The sequence below is a fragment of the Perca flavescens genome, chromosome 9 (genome assembly GCF_004354835.1).
Source record: "Perca flavescens isolate YP-PL-M2 chromosome 9, PFLA_1.0, whole genome shotgun sequence".
Classification (NCBI taxonomy): domain Eukaryota; kingdom Metazoa; phylum Chordata; class Actinopteri; order Perciformes; family Percidae; genus Perca; species Perca flavescens.
The window spans coordinates 16,740,063-16,760,838 of record NC_041339.1 but is presented as its reverse complement, the minus strand read 5'-3'; the positions used below and the strand labels follow the sequence as shown (position 1 = coordinate 16,760,838).

Sequence of the window (20,776 nt, the reverse complement as noted above, 5' to 3'; positions counted from 1 at the left end):
ACACACTCTTAAGATTTTCTACCATACATTAGTAAACCAGTATATGTTTTTCTCTGTGTTTCATTCATACTTCTGTCTTAAACCTACTTCTTCTCTTTTCCATATCTCTTCCAATTTTTTTCCTCCTTCAGACTAAGTCTGTGTCTCTTTTTCCTCTCTCTGTTTTCTCTTGTGCGCTAACAGCCCGAGCTCCCTCTGCGTCGATGTGTCTGTGCGACTAAAGGCTCACATGTATTGTAAGCCTTCGTCTGTGGTACAAAACCCACACAGAGCCGACCAGAATACGATATGCACCATCTGCTAAGCTGCTCGCATTTCATAAACCTGGGAGAGCAGGCAGGATCAGGGCCGTAAGCTAGATAGACACACAGATGGAGAGAGAGAGAGAGAGAGAGAGAGAGAGAGAGAGAGAAAAGGAGAGAGAGAGAAAAGGAGAGAGAGAGAAAAGGAGAGAGAAGGAGAGAGGCAAACAGGCAGGCAGATAGATGGGCAAATAGATGTGTGAGAAAGAAAAGCAAGCAGACAGGGAAACTGGCAGACAGACAAATGGATATAGAAGCGCACAGACAAACAGGCAGAAGATAAACAGATAAAACAAACACACAAGCACACAGGAGAACCAGCATACACACATTAATTCATCTACTCACACACACACACACACACACACACACACACACACACACACACACACACACACACACACACACACACACACACACACACACATCCTTGTTCTTCTGTTCTTATGAGGACCTTCTATTTGCGATCTTTATTCCTAAAGCGCTAACTAATCCTAATTCTTGTAATAACTGACATTTACATGCACAAAATATTACTGATTTTTATTTTTTTTTTAAAAGACAATATTCCTACTAAGCTGTTTACATGGCTATTGAAAATGAATATTCTACTAATATTCCCATTCACATGCAGTTTACAAAATAGGATTTTTGAAAGTTTTTCACGTGTGGCAGACTTGTTTGACCCTGCGAACACATCCTCTGTTTTTTATTCCTACAACCACCTTTTTGAAAAGGTCTGCGTTGCGATATTTGCGCCTATCCAAAAACCTTTTGCTGATTGTGAACAGGCAAAAGACCACATGTCGCCAACTGTGGTTAAAAACCTGATTGAGACGCATATTCCGAATGCACTCTATGTATGTGTATGTACAAAGAATGCTCCTAAAACCCAAATAATATTTGCATATCCCATGTGTCTTAATCGGAAAATGCAACATTCAGAGTAAGGCCTAATTCAGAATATCCAAACAGAGTATGCTGTTTACATGACCTATATAAAATTCGGAATATTGTCATATTTGGAATATTAGTGGAATATTAGTGTGCATGTAAACGTTAATTCCTAATTAAATCAAAACCTGTCAAAATGACACAACTATTTAAATAGGATAACTATGTACACGAATGTACGATGTACATGAAACAATGTTTGATAATGGCATAGCATAATACTACTTTACAAAAGGGTTTTTTAAATGTTTTACAACTGATGACATAATAATACTGTCAAACATTGTAGTAGTTATATTTACATGTTGTGGTAGATATTCATACAGTAGTTAAAGCGTGACTATGTTACTTTTAAAGTGCTCATATTATGCTTTTTGGCTTTTTCCCTTTCCTTTATTGTGTTATATATCTTTTTTGTGCACGTTATAGGTTTACAAAGTGAAAAAGGCCAAAGTCCACCCCAAAGGGACTTACCATCTCCAACAGAAAACACTGCTCCAAATAGCTCGATTGTAGTCCAGCCTTTACTTCCGTGACGAACGTGCGTCACTTTTTAACACACGTTATAATGCTCGCCTAGCTGCTAGCATGACACTCCCTCATGCTCTGCAACTGAGAAGCTAGCAGTACTTACTGCGCATGTGCGACTCCCAACAAAGATGGAACAGAAGTGAAATGCCTCACTCTGTAGCTAAAACAGATAGCTCAACACACAGGGTGAAAAGAGGAGCTGCAGAAATGTGCAGTACAACAAAAACATGGTGTTTTCTGAAAATTAAACCACATAAACCTATTCTGGTACAATCTCTAAATACAAGTATGAACCTGAAAATGAGCATAATATGAGCACTTTAAAGAAAGAAATAACACATTCTTTCTTTTGCACGTTGTCATGCCGCAGCAAAATGAATTAATCAGCAATAAAACACCCTATTTAGCAATTCAAAGATAAGCATTACAGTAGCTTTATCACAAAAGTAAAACAAGAAGTTAACCTCTCTAGGACCAAGAGAATCTTGAGAAATGAAGGGAAATGTAATGTGCCATTGTCCTTCATATGTGACTTAAAAATTACATAAGCTTACCTAAAAAAATTAGGATAACTTTATTATACATCACATACAGTCGTACAGTACAATGTTGTGAAATTCAATCTTTGCATTTAACCCATCCTAAGCATTAGGAGCAGTGGACAGCCACATACAGCGTCCAGGGAGCAGTGTCTTGCTCAAGGACAGTTTGAAATGTGGCCTTAAATTGTAACCTTAAAGGTTACTTTAGTCATTCTGTATATTTACACTTGAATTATGACATAATCTCCCAGTCACATCCTCAACCCAATACAGGGACGTTTTTATTCAATTTTAAAGTTTTTGCATTTCCTCACACCTGCTTAAACGCAATTCAATTGTGAATAAATAATGTGCTGCATAATACCAAATCCATGTAATTACAAAGCCAGAAACTTGTTAAGGTTTTGTTTAGGATCCTAAACTACCCAAACACGGACCCTCAACTGGTCCTTTAAAAACAAAAGGACTTGTCAAACTGACCTCATTTTATAAAAAAATATCCTCACTAGGTTTTTCAAAGTGGTAAAAAAATACAAGAAGAGACATCTGCACATAAATATGATACTGTGCAGAACACACACTAAGAAAAGGCTCTGAAAACCACAAACTAATCCTAATCTCAAGCACTCCCCATTTTAGCTGTGGTTTCACAGAATTACTGTGTGGAACAAACAGCCAAGACAAACATCCACCTTCTTCATTGCAAATCCTCACCACCTGATCTTATACAATAGGAGTGGTGGCGTGCCAGCATAGATTCAGTTCTCTGTCTTTTCTTAGACAGTGGCAATGGATGACATTTGATCAAACGCTGTGCATATTGAATGTCATGGCCTTTGTGACCACTGTGCCATTGGTAAACTAAGGAGGGAGAGAACTAGCACAAGAGTATCTTCTGATGTTGTATTTAAGTTCAACACTAAGCTTTAACAGTTCCCTATGGCAGGATGTCAGGGAGCTGCAGGTGCAGATGACATATACATATAGGTTAGCATGGCCGACGGTTAGCAATCCAGGCTGTATTATTCAAACTGGGGCTCACTCTGGTGTAGTGGATGGCTAAGACAGCCCTATGCTACGTCATAGGCGTGGCTCAGAAATGAGAGGGAGGGAAAGAGGGAGAGAAAATGAGAGGGAGGGGAGTGAAAGAGAGGCTCAAAGGGGAAAGATAGCTTGAGAGAGAAATGGCTCAGAGTGTATGACAGAAAAAAACAGGGAGCTGCTGAGGGAGGGAGGGAGGGAGGGAGGGTAGTATACAAAGAGATAAAGAGAATAAAAGAGGAGAGGGTGATAGAGGCAGGAGAGAGATACAGAGGGAAAGAGAGAGAGAGAGAGAGAAAAAAATGCTGAAAGGGAATGAGAAAAACGAAATGAGAGAGAGATACCAGGGGACAGAATTGCAAAGAGGAGGGATGGAGGGTGAAAAAAAGATGCTGTGAAGGGAAGAAATGGAGAAAGACAGGGAGAGAGAGAAAAAAGAGAGTATGAAACACAGAGTGCAAGAGAGAGAGATAGTGATGTGCTTGTGTGGGGGGGCGTGAAATGAACGAAAGAGAGATAGAGAGGGAAAGAGAGAGAGGGTGCAAGCACAGACACGTAAATAATGTGAAGCAACAACGGACTCGCTGCGCCCACAGAGGAGATAACCCAGAAGGCTATATTTAGCTCGTTAGGCCTGTCATCCACACTGAGGCCTGTTTCCACAGGCTGGGGCTCTGCTCACCACGCTGCACTGCTCCTGCCTTTACTATTCATCAGTTTTAAGCTCTTTAAATACAAGGGTGAGGGGTTGGAAAGTAGAGAGATGGTTATAAAGGGGGATGTAGGGCTCATGCATGTGGAATTATTTTGTGAACTTAAACGCCTCAACACCCAAGAAGACATGAGAATTTAAGATTTTGGATTGATGATTATTTGGCGAGACTGTCCTCCCTTTACGTTAAAGTGACAGTGACCTTTACGGCCGAATGGAGCAAATAAGGAAGTAGTGCAAAAGTTGTTATAGAGCCACAAAGCACCACCCTGGTATGTGGGGGAGGCCGCTGTTTGTTTCCCGTTTCATTTAACGGTCAACGTTGGTTTCTTTCAACCATGACTATTGTTTCCTAACCTTCACCAAACAATTTGAACCCAAACCATAATGTTTCCACAACCCTAACCAAGCCATTTTTGTGCTTAAACCTAACCGAACCTTATCTATAGCAGTGTAGCATCAGACATTTGTATTTCTTGTTTTTGCGAAGTTAATGATTTTGCAGGGCGCTGACAAATGATGTTGTCCTGCATCAGAAAATGCTTGTACGTGCCGTTTTGGAAGGCAGCTACAAATGATGTATTTCAATGTTTTATTTGAAAGGACTTTTTTTTGTCTTTTCTATAGAGAAGGTTTGAGTTTGTGTAGGTACTGTGCCAATGTTGTTGTTGTCTGATCATTAGCTATTCTTATCATTACTTGCTTACTAATGCAAAATTCTTGTATACCACAAATAAACCATGACTGCTGTAGGTGTGAATTTCATCTTTCTAGATCTTACCGCAAAATCTGGGCTACCAGGGCAGACTAAATATATCCTTTTTTTTTTTTTTTTTTTTTTTTTTACATGTGAACAAGTAAATTCAAATGTCAAGATAGTGACAGTACAGGTGGTTTCAGGAATGTCACGTGAAAACCACGTATTTTTGCGGAAACAACCATGAGCAATTTCATTATCTTTTGTAATACAGCGATTCAAAAAATGTGTACAATATATACCGATGTTTTGTTTACACCTCACATTTTTTCATATTAGTGGTCTTTTTAGGCTAGTGGTAATCACTAAATGGATGTAATAGTACTGAAATAGACTAATAGTAATAGACTGAAAACTACCCACTATACATTTCACTATTTGAGAGAATGTGACATTAACAAATGGCAGAGCAAAAGGCTGATGTAAGCATATAACTTTAGTGAAGAGCTGTACTTGTCTACCAGCCATCGTGTTTTAACGGGAGGTGTTAGTTTTACTCTGCTGCTAAATATCTCCTTATGGCGTCGAACTGTTCAAAGTTGAGAAGTTGTTTTTCCTCACATTCACTACTTTAATTCTATAGCTGGCAATGGGTACGTTTTACACATTTTATGCTGGGAGAGATGATGCCATAACCGTCTCAGATTGCTCCTGTCTGTGGAGTGTTGCTGCAGTAAAACAGCAGAGCCAGGTTTGGAGATAGTGTATTCGTATGTTTGGCAGTCCCACTCTCTGTATCTTTTTTGGATGGAATATATGTTTTATGTTGGCTGCTCTACTCATTCCTTTGTATGTGTAGAAAGACATTGGCAATGTGTAACTTTAGTGATAGCTGCAAACACACTTGCACACAAACATCAAGTCACACACATTGAGAGCGTCTGTGTCTCTGGCGTCTTCCTTTTCTTCTCCTGTTGTATTTATAATTCATGGCTCTCAGATTTCACTGCTCTACTGGAATTCCACTGTGTATTTTTAAATAAGGTTGCATTGTGGCCCTGGCTAATCAGGGGGCATAGACGTGTCGGTCACATGCTTTCACAAAGTGCAAGCAAGTCTCCCGCCTGGAGAGCTGTGTTCACCCCTGCTGGCCTGAGGTGGAATCTTGCAAAGAGCAGATGCAGAAGCACGGGGCTCAGTGGAATGTGAAAGAAGAAGAGATAAAACTGTTGTCTTGCATCATAAAACCCCAAAAGTCAACATATTGATCCAAAAGCACCTTTATGTCAATCTCTCCTTTCTGTCCTTCCTTTCCCCACTGCCTAGATGTAGTGGACTGTTTAAGACTTGCTGGTGTAAAATAGGAAAACCTTGATGATGGCCTTATGACCCAAGGTTTTACAGTTACACATACAGTATGTTGTAGTTTAGTTGCTGTCCTGGTTTACTCAAAATTTGTTTCTAGGGTTAGATGTCTTCCGAAACCTTTTTTCCCTCAAGAGTCTTGACTGTTTGCAGCCTTCCTCTCATTCCTACTGTCAAAGACAAGACAAAATTCTTATGGGGGAGTGGACTGTATAAAACAGACATGTCTACTGGAGGGTGACAGCTCACAGTTGGGAATTACATTAGGTGGCCTCTCCATTGCTGTGCTTGTGTGTGTGTTAAAGTGAGGTACAGAGGCACTGCAGGGGCCTGGACTGGTGTTAATGAATGGCCATGCTGTTGACAAGATACAAAACATTGTTGCATCAAGTTTCATGATACAAAATAATGACAAAAGAATGAAAGATGAAACACATGCTATTTATGTGCTTTGTTGAGCAGAAAGAAGGTAGACAATAAGGCTGTCCCTTTTTATTTGAAATTCAATCTACTGTTCTAACATGAGAAAAAAATGGCCAAATTCAAAATTTACCGTGAAACATCATGACACCAAACCATCTGAGAAGTAATGTGTGGAAGCATTTTGGATTTGACACCATAGATAAAAAATGTAACTGCTTCCATTAGCAAACCCACAATAAGAAATCAGAAGTCATATGTCAGTGGTCTGACAACCTGAATTAATTGCCATTTTGTTTAATTTCAAATCTCTGCACAAATCTGAGACATGAGCATTGATTCAGTGGTCTTTTTTTTAAAATAATTTTTTGGGCCTTTTTAGGCTTTTATTTGACAGGGCAGCTGAAGACATGAAAGGGGAGAGAGAGGGGGAATGACATGCAGCAAAGGGCCGCAGAGCCCACTGTGTCGAGGTGTTAACCTCTATATATGGGCGCCCACTCTACCAACTGAGCCATCCGGGCGCCCGATTCAGTGGTCTTGAACCAGGCTAACCTGGTGACCGTCTCATTCAAGTAAAGCATTGATGGTCAATTTCACAGTGTAGTTTAGGATTTAGTAACGTGGGGTTACGATAAAATTAATTTGAATGACGTGTTATTTTTAATTTTCTTCCATCTGGATTTTTTTGAAAAAGTGACAGCTCTTGTGGACAGTATTGTCACAGTCAAAGGCTGACTTACCCTTATTGCAGATTGTGCAAAGATCCACATGCATAATTAGTGCCTGCAGGTCTTCACCTCAAAGGTCACTGTGTGAAACATATCCAAAAAAGACTAACACACAACCTCAACTAACCTAAATTAAGCTACCACACCTCCTGCTGTTGCTTCATAATAATTGTCTTAATGAGTTTTCTTTGCCAGGAAGACTTTTACTTTAAGCCTCCAGCAGAAGGTGTAGCAGTTGATGAACAGCATATGAATGTAAGGTGGTAGTTAAACATTAACAGTATTACTTAATATTACAAACTAAACCCTGGTTATCTTATTTCTCTTGATTAAACCTTCCCACTATCATAGAGAACAATTTGTCGTTGCTTTAAATCAATATTATATTGATTTTATTTTGATATTACATCATACAATTCAGTAAAATGCTTTTTTGTTCTTACCACTGTCTTGCTTTCTTTTTTTATATTCTACCTTGAAGCATGTATCAGGTCATGTATGTATCATTGTATCATGGCCTCAGTGTTTTGTCTTATGCCTGCCATGCGGTCATTTGTTTGAACATTGTGAGTGTGTGTGTTTGTGTGTGTATATATCTGTGTCCGTCGTCCGTCCAGTACAGCCCCCCAGGCAGAGATGAAGTGTGTGTGTGTGTGTGTGTGTGTGTGTGTGTGTGTGTGTGTGTGTGTGTGTGTGTGTGTGTGTGTGTGTGTGTGTGTGTGTGTGTGTGTGTGTGTGTGTGTGTGTGTGTGTGTGTGTGTGTGGGTTAATGCGGTGCTCTCAGCCTCTTACTCTGCTCCCAGCTCATCTGTCTGATTCAGGCTGACACACAGTGTTCTCTTCAGCAACATTACAGTCACAAACTGCTTGAGAAAGGGGGAAGGGAGGGGTTAGAGAAAGGGAAGGAGAGAGACAAAAATGAAGGGAGAGAATAGAAGTAATAAGGGAAGTGAAGAGAGAGATGGGGACAGTGAGATAGAGAGAAAAACAGAGTGAGCATAACAGACAGAGATACAGAGAGAGAGAGAGAGAGAGAGAGAGAAAGAAAGAGAGAGAGAGGGAGCATAAAGGCATTGACAAAGACAGCAGAAAAAAAGGTAAAAAGAAAACAGAACAAGGACATTGGCAAATGAGAAAAGAAAGTGAGAAGAAGCATAGCAGAGATAAAGGTGCCCTTTTGTATATGATTGTGATAGATATGGATGAGGGCTTGAAAAGACAGAAGATGAAGAGAAAAGCCAAGAATGGGAGAAGGAGAGGGAAAAATGAGGCTGATGTAAGATGGCAAGAAGGAAAAGGGCAGACTCTGAACAGGGATTGCTCCTCGCTGAGCTAAACGTTGCTTTGCCATCCGATAGTGGGAGCTGGCCAGGGATTTAAGCGAGGCCAGATGTAGGGAAGGATTGAGTCTTAAGAGTCTTAAACCTGTCTTAACTGTCTGGAGCAGGAGAAGCAAACGGAGGGGTAGAAGTGTTCATAAAGATGGACTGGGTCTCCCTTGCGGTACATACTGTATACATGTGTTTATAGATATAAACCAACTCAAATTCACGGTCAGCTCTATCCAGTAGCTGTTCTGGCTCTCCCTCTCATGAAACTGGCTGCAAGAGAAGCTGCAGTGAGGCTGAATGTCTGCCGTGACTGATTTAGTCGTCACCCGCTGACAGGACACAATGGAGAAGTCAGAGCCTGCTAACCTAACCTCTGATGTGGGTTAGCACAGCGTGCTAATAAATGTTTTAACATCAGTGGGTGTGGGTGTGTGTGTGTGTGTGTGTGTGTGTGTGTGTGTGAGTGTGTGGGCGGGAAGATGAAAGAGACAAGCTCACCCGAGAGACACCGATGAACAATGCTTTTGTTAAGGTTTTTACACACATCCACACCCCCACACACTCACATCCCCAAATAATACATGCAGGAGTAAACACAAGCTGCTTGCACACACACATATTGTATGAATACAAACACGCTGTAAAGCCACACATTCACAAGTATAGATTTGCAAACACACGCATGCGCACGCACACACTCATACACACACACGCGCACGCGCACAAACACACACACACACGCATTTAGATAAATCACCTTGGATTAGACCCACTTCCTAAAGCTCATTTTTAAAGTCTGCCAGTGTTCTTCCAGAATGCAAAGAAGAGATAGATAGAGAGAGAGAGAGAGAGAGAGAGAGAGAGAGAGAGAGAGAGAGAGAGAGAGAGAGAGAGAGTCTGGCAACGTTGTCTGACACTCTCTCAACACCATGGGGGTGGAGGGAGGGAGGGGGTAACGAAAGAGCAAACACTCCCTGAAAAATGGAAGAGTAGAAAGAGGAGGGAAACACAAGAGTGAAGGAAGAAAGAAACAGAGAGAGAGAGAGACAGAGCAGCTCTTGAGAGAAATGCAGGAGCGGTTTTTGTCTGCCTTGCCCTGATGATGACAGTGCTGTGTGTGTGTGTGTGTGTGTGTGTGTGTGTGTGTGTGTGTGTGTGTGTGTGTTATTAGCAGCAGATAGACGTTAGATATGGGGCATGTTCAGAAGAGTAGAACGTTACAGTGCGGTGAGATAAACACAAATTACACTGCAACCTCATCTATCTAAAGTAACTTGTCTGCTGAACTGACATAACGAGCTAAAAAGCAGGCAGAAAATGGAGAGCTTTTGCATCTCACAATGTATATGTATGTGTAGTTTTATATTCTGACAAAGTTTACTCCAGAAATGGAAAGCTATTTAAGCTTTTCTTGCAAATAGCGTTGCACATATAAGTCTTTCAAAGTTTGAAAAAGCCTTTAGGTTTTCTGGTTTCTGTTTTGAAGCTTGATACTGAAGCTTGCAAACACCTTTTTATACATGTCTTGTAATGAATATGTGGTAATGTCAATATTACATTAATACAACATGTAAAGAGCAAAATGAGCTCTTCATCATAGACTTTTGATAGAATATTATTATTTTGTCAAATTGTCAATATGATTAAAATTCAGTTTCTTAATACAAACCTTCTGGCTTGGAATTATGATTATGGACATATTTTGGTAAAACACAATTTTATATCATCACAAGTTGTACAAACAATAATATTGTGTTATCGCCTTGTGTGCACATTACGTACCTGGCTGGTTTATGACATTTTTACTGCATACCAACATTATCAAGGTGACAAAACCTCCAGCTCTGGTTCTCCGTTATCTTTGCTTTTGCTGTAGTTCTTAAAATTCAAAAAGTTATAGATTGCAGCTTTATTTCTAGTTACAATTTTGTTATTTTGTGTCATGTAGTGGATAGACAATGGCATTTTCAAACTTCAAATTTCAACAAGCGGTGGCCACCAATCACAACAATGTCTACATGATGATATAGTAAGGTACTTTTATTAAATACACTCAATAAATGGCATATTAGCATACAGTATGGATTTATTCTAATCTACAAACACTGTGGATTACTTTTTCGATACGTGCTGATGCTGATATCAGTGTAGTGATATATAAATAGGGAATAGACAACAATGACCCAAGTAAATTACCCTCTTTCTTTCCTGCTCATAAGGTTTCTGAATTATTTTGAAATATCAGTTGTCTGGTGCAGTATACACTTGTAATATTCACTGTTCACAGGACTGCACATGTATGTACATTTATAATCACATTTTTTGTAAGAAATTATTCTTATTTGACATTTACATCGCATTCTTCACATTTCTGTTACAGTAGTAGACACACTTATTGCCTCTCTGCCAGTCTTAAAACATACACACACACACACATACACACACAAATGCGCTTTGCAATCTGCTACACACACACACACACACACACACACACACACACACACACACACACACACACACACACACACACACACACACACACACACACACACACACACCCATACACACAACCCACATAGACATGAGATCTACACACAGTCGTAAATGAGAACGCAGTTACACAACAAAGGGATTATATAAGGCAGAACGGCGGGTATTGGGGGGTGTAATTGGAGGTTTGGGGGGCAGGCAGTTAAGAGAGGATGAACCTATTAAAAACTGACTACAACAGACAAAACACATACTGTACTACTGCAATTTCAACTGCGGACACACTGCTATTATTACTATGCTGCAGTGTAGAGCACAGTCACAGTGCAGCTATTACTATAGCCTACTGTAGAGCAGACACCTGTTACTAATGTAAACAAGTCTGAATGATACACACAATACAACATCGCAGTGTAATTGTACTTTATTCAGATTTAGATCTATGGACTATACCTGAATATGCTTTTGAAGGGTAAACCTTTAATATGAATAAGACAAAACAGTAGCAGTCTTACTGTAATCAACACATACACTGTGAGATTAAATGTATTTTGTCAGTCATGACTTGTAACCGTGTGCATTAAGCATTACTGGTAACTGTTACTACACAAATTCACAGACTACAAAGCACAGTTGTTAATACACTACAGTCCACACTAGACTCTCATAGAGCGTTGTCACTGGAGTGCTGTTCAGACTGCACAAATACTACAATAGTCACTTCACTGCTGTCTAGCCTACACCCACAGGACAACTGTTACTACATGTCACTTAGTCTTCTCCTTTCCGCCTCTTTAAATGAAACCATGACTGGACCAATTAAAGATATAGTAAGCGATGTCAATCTAATACACTTTTTTTTGTCAAATTCAGTGAATATCTCCTCACGGTCACCTAGCTCTTTTTTGTGTGCACTGAAAAAAAATCCGGTGTTCCTACACAGCCCTGGCTGTGCGAAATGGAAAACAAACAAAAAGGTGCGCACGAGCCAAACAACACTATTCCAGCCAATCAGCACCAGGTGGCATGTGCAAAAAGTGATGGGGGCGGGGGGAGGCAGCGCCGGCCAGGAGTTATCAACAAGAAGAGTTGGCAGCGAAACAGCAAAAGAGGAAAAGGACTATAGAATACAAATTAAAGAAGTTGTATGACCGGGAAAGGAGGAAGGGCCTTGTTAAAGAGCAGCTATTATACTACTTTTCTGGTTTTAGTTTTTGATTCAGGACTCCTGTAGAGCAACCTGACATGATTCAAGGCACAATCAACCATGTAGATCGTTGGGAAACTATCGTCATCTGTCATCAACTACTCTGACAGCTTGGTTTAGGTTTCTCCTCCCCTTTGCCCCCCCTCCAGCCAAGCCCACTCCGTTGTGATTGATCGTCTTCCGGAAGACCTTCAATGCCTCGGAGCATGCAGCAGCATGACCATGTAGGGAAGTCCGTTTCATTGACGTAGACAAATACAGGAAATTCAAAGATCCCACTGAGACCCGATGAGATCCGAGCGATCAGAGCTGGACAGAGCTAACCCAAGCTGCCTGATGGACTCTAAATGCATTCATCTCATTATTTGACACTTTGGTATCGTTTAACATGACTACAACATCATAACATTTATAGGTCAGAAAAGACGAAAAAGCATAATGTGTGCTCTTTAACATCGGTGAGGCGTTTCAACCATTGTTTCAACGCTGCAGAAACCTCCGTGATTTCAAAGGAATGAAAACTGATGTGGGCTCTTGTCGTTATGGATATAATAAGGTTTAGTTTGGTTTAGTTTGGCAGTCGAGTTCAAATGTAAAATATCAACAATATTCACACAGCATCGCTTAATGCACCTTTAATGTGTAATTGAAAGAGCAAATTCCTAGCTGGAGCAACTTTTCTTTTACTGTAAGAGAGTGATGTTGTAACTGACCTAATAGCTTGTGGCTCATTGCCAGATTACACATTCAGCTCTTAAGTCTCGAGATGATAACGCTGCTTGCTGTCTGAGAATCACTGTTTTGTCTTCTTTAGACTGAATGACTCAGGCAACGCCTGGCAAATGAAAAACCTTCTGAACTGTTATAAGCTGTCCTGAAGGTAACACCGTTCTTTATCTGACCTCACAGCAAGGAAGTGATCAAAGAGGAAATTATGCTTCAGCGACCAATAAACTATCACGATTTCATTTTTTTTTTTTTTTATCAACAATAGTGCTACCCTTTCTACTTGGAGGATGACTTGCAACGTTTTGCTTTCACTTATATATATCCCAAAATGTGCAAAGGTTATACATTCTGTGTTCATGTCTTGGGAAAGGTAGTGAAGTATTGCAACATGCTCTTAAAATATCAGAAGTAAAAGCTCTCATAATGCAGAGTCACCCCTATGACAGTTATATTGTCATATTTTTTTTTATTTTTTCCTTAATGTGTAAGAAGCATTTTACTGGTGGAGGGGACGCAAAGTTTAACTTCTTTTTTAAACTGCTGTATTGTATTTTATAACCTTATATATTTTAATCTGTGAAGTAACATGTGATTATAGCTGACAAATAAATGTAGTATAATAAATGTAATATTTTCATCTGAAATCTGGTAATACTCAAGTAAAGTACCAGAAGTACCACAACCAGGGACGGATTATCATGACCACGGCCCTGGACACAAAATCGGAATGGGCCCCCCTCCATCCCCTTTCCTGCACGCACGCACGCACGCACGCACGCACGCACGCACGCACGCACGCACGCACAAGTAGTAGCCTATACTTCCAATCGCAAAGAGCGCACAATGCTTTACAGCGCATCACAGGGAAACACACAATCTAATATTGTACAGATATGTAAACAAACCAATACATTAAATGTGGTGATTACCATTTTGAAAAAGTGTGAAAACCAATATCCTACCAACAATTTATCAAGGTTGATAATGAATATAAATCTCGTGGTGCCACTTGTCCATTAGGCAATAGGCTGCACAACATGTCATTATTAAACAAGCGAACTCGACCACATTCCACAGTCTCTTGCTGATGTGGAGTATTTAGCTCCTCTGTTGTGAAACGAAGAGGCCCCTCTTTCAAAGAGAATCACTTTTTACATTGTCACTGGATATAGTTCCCCACATTGCAGGATCCGTAACAGTGTCACACCAAGAGTCGTCATCAGCCCCCCTCTGATATAGGCCTGTAACCTCCGGGCATGTTGTCAAAACAGACTGACAGGTCAGTGGAAAGCGAGGCCTGAGCCATTGTAAGTGTACAGCTCCTCGGAGCGAACAAGGTCATTAAAGCAATAAGCGCAACTTTTTTTTTTTTACGCACTTGAGGCTGCTGCTGCAGTCCCCTGGGGACCTAGCAAGCATAGCTGCGGACTGCTTGCTAGGTTAACTAGTTAACAAATACGTGAAAGAATAAACACCATAAGTCTAACGTTAATGCTAGCTAGCTAAATTTATTCAAGTGTCTCCCCCATAGACTAGTTAAGGCTAAATGACAGCATTCAGACAGTTACTGGTACTCAACGTAATCTTCATTATCTACTCACCACTGTCTTACTATTTTTTTCTCTTCCCCTTTTCACTCCTAGAGGGATAATTCCTCTTCATTTTCATTTGACTTAACATTAAATCACTTCAAAAGTTTGGTTTGCTTTTAGGGAATGACATGGGGCCCCCTCGGGGAGGTTTTACGACTGAGATGTCATTGAAAAAAGTCATTTGTTTGTTTAAGGGGGAGGGGGGTTGCGGTCACTGTGGTTGCCACATTTTGAGCCATTGCTGTGGAGTAAAGTTTGTTAGCTCTCGGGGGCTCCGTCATGGCCGGGGGCCCCAAGCAGTTTCCTGGTTTGCCTGTTGACAAGTGGCGGCTGTGATCATACCGTGACTGAATTGGCGTCGCACAATGATAGTAAAATTTCAATTCATCAGATCGTTAGGGGCCCCCCTGGAGCGTCAGGGCCCTGGGCATGCCCACTTTGCCCATGCCGTAATCCGTCTATGATCACAACATTAGAACCAGAGTGGAGAGCTCTTGCTGAGGACGGCTGCTGACGTGAGCTATTTAGTTACTTGCAAGGTTGTATGGTTGTTGCACACACTGTTGGTGTAGTGGGAAAAAAGTGAGATACTAAATGAAAAGAAGATGATAGAGAAGAGTGAGTGAAAAAGAAATGTAGAGTAATGGCAGAGAGGTGGAGAGGCTGTTGGGGGAGATGGGGGGAGAATTAATAAGAAGAGACAGACAGACAGTAATTGAGTTAAAAAAAAGATGGGGAGGGCTGAGGTGAGGTGTATGGATGGAGAGGTGACAAGAGAAGCTGATGAGAGATGGAGGGAAAAAAGTAGGGAGAACAAAGAGATATGTCATATATCTCATGTTGAGAGGGCTGGAAGAGAGGCAAACATGGAAACACAAAGAGCTAGCCTAAGTATGTTTGTGTGTGTGCTTTGAAGCATGTATGTGTGTGTTGTCAGGTATGTGCATACTTGTGTGAAGTATGTGTGCATTTTTACATGTGAAAGAGATTCCAAGCAGTGAATACATCTTGTGTGGTTGGCAGTCTGTCCATGAGAGAAATCAAAAGAAAAAGTAAAATACACAGCGAAGGTGAGCTCAACAGTGGGAGAGAAACGGGAGAAAATATAGATATAGCACTCAACAAGAACAAATATACAAAGCGAGTGAGCCAAGTAGAAAATGGCACTAGAGAGAGTGAGAGAGAGAGAGAGAGAGAGCATGAAATAGAGAACATAAACGAGAAAGATGCTTGATTGAAATGATTGAAAGCAGAAAGAATGAGAGAGTAGAAAAGACAGTGTAAAGGACATAAATGATACAGCAGATAGATAAAAAAACAAGAGGAGATACAAGGGAGAGAGAGTAATGAACAAAAAAAAAGAGGGAAAGAAGGTAGCAAAAGAAATGACAGAAAAAGGATAATTGGCAAGAAAGACAGAAAATGTGTTGACAGGAGAGAGTGGGAGAGAATGCACATGAGAAAGAAGGTGACAAAGGAGATACAAGAGGGTCACAGAGGCAGAACACCATGTGATAGACAGACAGATAGACAGACAGACATCAATCCTTTCTGAGACATTTTGCAATTTTATATCTGCCATTGCACCTGACAAACGAGCAATAATTCACACAGCCACTCAAGATACTGGGCAGGTAAATGGTAGGGATGCACATATCTGAGTTTTTCTTTCATGATGTCAATTCTGATACCTGGACTCAGGGTATCTGCCAATGTGGAGTACCCATCCGGTACCAACGCTTTCTCCTTCCCAAATAAAAACTCTGTACACTTCACTGTGTGGAAGTCATTAGAAATATTTGTATGTAATGCAACGGTTACAAAACTGTCCAAAGAATCAAGTTCTTTACCAAAATAAAACTCAAATTCCAAAAATTCAACACACTCTCTTTGACCAGAATTGTATACGTACTTGCGGGGAAAAAAACTGACATTGCCACTGAAGCAGCAGAATATGTCAGAGCATTTCATAGCCTCAGGGGGAACACATGAAACTATACTGAACTCCTTCAAAATCTGCCTCTTCTTTTTTTCTTTTATATTTCTCTCACTACATGACATTACATTGTAAAGCAATTTCTCATCATATATATTCTTTTAAGGATGTTACGATGCATCGTGAATCGATTAAAAATTGATTTAAATGTGTAAGGATTACAACCGGTTAAGATAAAAAATTACTATTACTATTTTTAAACAGCCCAGGGCGTGACGCTAGCTAACATTACACAGCAGGTAACGTTAGCTGACCTAAACGCGGTTAAAATGCTGACAGCTAAACGGTGTAGACACAGAGAAGACTAGCTGCGCTTTGAAACAGCATGTACGCTGCTATATATATATATATAGCAACACAAGTCCCTATATATATATATATATATATATATATATATATACATATATATATATATATATAGACAGGACTTGTGTTGCTTTTGGGTCCAGCTCCGTAAGCTTGTGTTGAGTTTAATGTTATTGTAAAATACCCTTCTGCCATCTAGTATTTTTTTCTTTTTGTCGTTTAAAGGTGCAATATGTAATACTGACAGCTAGTGTTTAAAATAGTTACTGCAGTACAAATCCTCCCCAGACTCGATGTTTGTTGCCAGCTGGGACCGCAGCATTCACAACAATGTTGCTAGAAGCTTGTCTCACATAGCCAGACATTACTTTACAGCACAACGGAGTAGCTAACGTTAGATGCTGACTATATTGACAGTCATAAAAGCTTGTGCTCACGTGGAGCTCTGTACTCAACTGACAGACACACTTTTTTGGCTTAGAATTACAGTAGGAACCGCTAAAACAACAACAACCTTGCCGTCCTCTCCACCCGATGGACAGACACACGTCCTTGGCTTAGAATTAGTTACGGTAGGAACCGCTAAAAATAACACTACCTTGCCGTCTTCTCCACCCGACTGAACACACTTTATTGGCTTAGAATTATGGCAACAATTGCTAAACACTGCAAACTCACGGTCCTCCCGATTTACAGCCCCCCTTTCTTGGCTTAAAATTACTCACTGTTTGTTGGCTACGGCCGCTGAACAGGCTACACGTTGTAAACAGCTGTGGCCCAGTTAACCTGGTCGTCCTGTAACGTTAGCAGTTAGCAGGGTTTGCATGGCGGCATTAGCCAGGACCAGTCAGGATCACTTTACTGGTTGTGTCTCAATTGTTTTTGAGAGTAACCAACTCCGGTACTCTAGCTATATAATTCAATGTGAGTACATTAATGTTGAAATGACATAAAATGCTTGTCCCTTGTGGCCGGGATAAATTAACCTGAAGCTAATGCTTAACTGTTCAGGAGGAAATTAGCCAACTCGGCCTCCTTTTGGGCTCTAAGCTGCTTCATCTTTTAAATACATCTCCAATATTTATCCGGGGTTTGTTACTTCTCTGGTCACGCAACTGTTAGAAACATGCCATTTTTTTTAGGTCGGGTAGGATCTATCTCCGTTGATCCTGTTCGTTTGTTTGCTGCTTTCATGGCTGTACTAACGTTACAGCTGTAGCGCGCTGGGTTTACGTTTTTACAGGTACAGTATATCTGGCAACCCGGCCTGGCTGTCAAACTGGGCAGTTGATAACAACACACAGGCCAAACACACAAACAGAAATTCCGTCACGGAACGGAATTTCAAAAGGAGAAAATACTAGCATTAGCATTGTTGTCAGAAAAGATAGTATTTCAACTTAGCATGTTTCCTTAATATTTGATGATGCATTGGGGTCATTTTTGGATTTATTACTGTAAATATATTACATATTGGACCTTTAACAGCAAATGACTGGTGAAAAAAGTTGTAAGTTATCGTTATTACATTTTAAATAAATAATTTAAATATAACCATATGGCTTTAGCAATGAACAAGCATTTCTTTAATCTTTATTTTTTTAAATATTTTTTTTATTTAAGATAAAATACTATTTCAGTTGATAAATAACTTTTGATAAGAGGACACATATGCTGTTGTGCACAGTTTATATAAATAAAGAATTATTTTTCAGTCATTATATTCTGTTAAAAAAATCATGAACTTAAAATCGTGAATCGTATCGAATCGTGATTTGAGAGTATCGTTACATCCCTAATAATATTTTTAATGATTAGTCTGCACCAATTACTTTTTCTTTTATTATCATTACATAGTATCGTATGTAGTAAATTATTTAGTGTTGAATAGTGTAGTCATGTGGTAACCATTTGTTCTCTTTCTTTTAGTCACACTTATTACACATATAGTGTAAGCCTTGTACTATGTGATCTGGCAGTGCTGTACTCAATTGTCTTCATGCCAATAAAGCAAATTTGAATTTAGATAGATAGGTACGTGCATGGATAGAGACAGACAAAGATAGCAAGTGAGTAAAATGAGACAGGAAATAGAAAGACTGAAATGAAGAGCAAAATATCACGTGACAGCTGGAAAAAGAAGGAAGGGAAGAACTAGAGAGGGAAGAGGGGTGATAGAAAAGAGGGACTGACAGCCTCTAAAAGATAGGGATAGGAGTGAGAGGGTGGGACTAAATGAGTTGAGGAATAAATGGAGAGAGAGAAGAGAGCGATCAAGTGAAAATGAGCAAGAGAATACAGAGCGGAAGAGAGCGAGTAGTACACTACTCGCTGTCATCAGTCAGAGCGTTGCTCATCCGGCAGCAGAGGCTGCCTTTGTCACCATGACGGATCCTCGCTGTCTGTATGCCGCTCGCCACCAACACCATTACAGCACATAACTGATGTACACACACACACACACACACACACACACACACACACACACACACACACACACACACACACACAGAAACACACACAGAAACACACACAGAGGAGAGAGAACAACACATTTAACAAGCACACACACATACAGGTATGTTTGATGTTTTAGTGTCAAATATACAAAGACACACAAAACACACACACAGACATTCAGATAGCAGCATGACATCATTGGCATAGATATGCACTGTTGATCATACTGTATGAACTGGATACCTTATATATTTATCTATTTTCTATATTTCATTTTTAATTAATCTGATGATTGTTTTCTCAATCGATTCATCATTTGGTCTATAAAATGTCAAAAAGTAGTACAGGTCCATCATTATTTCCTAAAGCCCACGTTGATATATTCTAATTAAAAGTTTTGTCCGACCAACAGTTCAGAATCCAAAGATATTTATTATTACCATAGAAGACTCAATTATCAGCAATTATTCACATTTGAGAAGCTGGAACCAGTGAACCCTTTGGCATTTTTGCTTAACCCTCCTGTTGTACTCGGGTGAAAACCAAAAGGTTTCTATATCAGAAATTTGTTTTTTTTTTTCAACCAAAGTTTCAAAAAAAGAAGTAAGGTAAGGATGGTTGCTTACAACGCTCTTCACAAGTAAAATAAATGATCAGTCCACTACTTTCATTGAATTTGGGTGTTTAGTTCAATTTTATAGCATTTGAAGAATTTTTTCAAAAAAAAGTGACAAGGAATGTCGGAAAAAGTTTCAAAAACGTGGGAAAATAACCCACAAAAACGTCAAAAGGCACTGAAGACATCGACAAAAAACATAGGGAAAAAGTGTCAAAAACCTTGAAAAAAGGGACAAAATTGGGAAAAGCAACAAAATTGTTGAAAAAGACGACAAAAACGTTCAATTTTGACCCAGAAAACGTAAAGTTGCAGTAGACAGGAAGACAACACAAGGGTTAAAGAGTAAAAGCAGTGTTTCATTCCCTCCCTGGTTAAACGTTTCAAGCGTGTTTCACCTCTGACAGGAATGTGCTTTGCTGCACCTTTAACCACACCAAAACAGTGATGCCACAGTGTCCTGGAGTACACCCGTACAACACTGCAGCAAGGTGAAAAGTTAGATTACGTTGCTGGACTTTTGCTTTGCTGTTGTCTTTAGAGGTAGGCCTGGCGGAACCAGTTGACCTTTCAACTTGAGTGGACCATTTTCTCAAAGCACGTGTTCACATTATTTTGTCTCAATACAATTCTGACTGAGTTATTATCAGGGCCATACGGAATCCGCAGATTAAAAAAAAATTAAATTAAACCCAGAATGTTAACATATCTCCACCACAAGCAGATAGTCCACTAAATTGGCATGGTTATTGGT

At 39.9% G+C, this 20,776-nt stretch overlaps 1 protein-coding gene across 3 annotated transcripts in view; it reads left to right on the top strand.

The window, feature by feature from the left end:
- Positions 1 to 20,776, top strand: part of tle2b (TLE family member 2, transcriptional corepressor b) — a 92,729-nt gene that overhangs the window by 23,725 nt on the left and 48,228 nt on the right. The window lies entirely within an intron of this gene.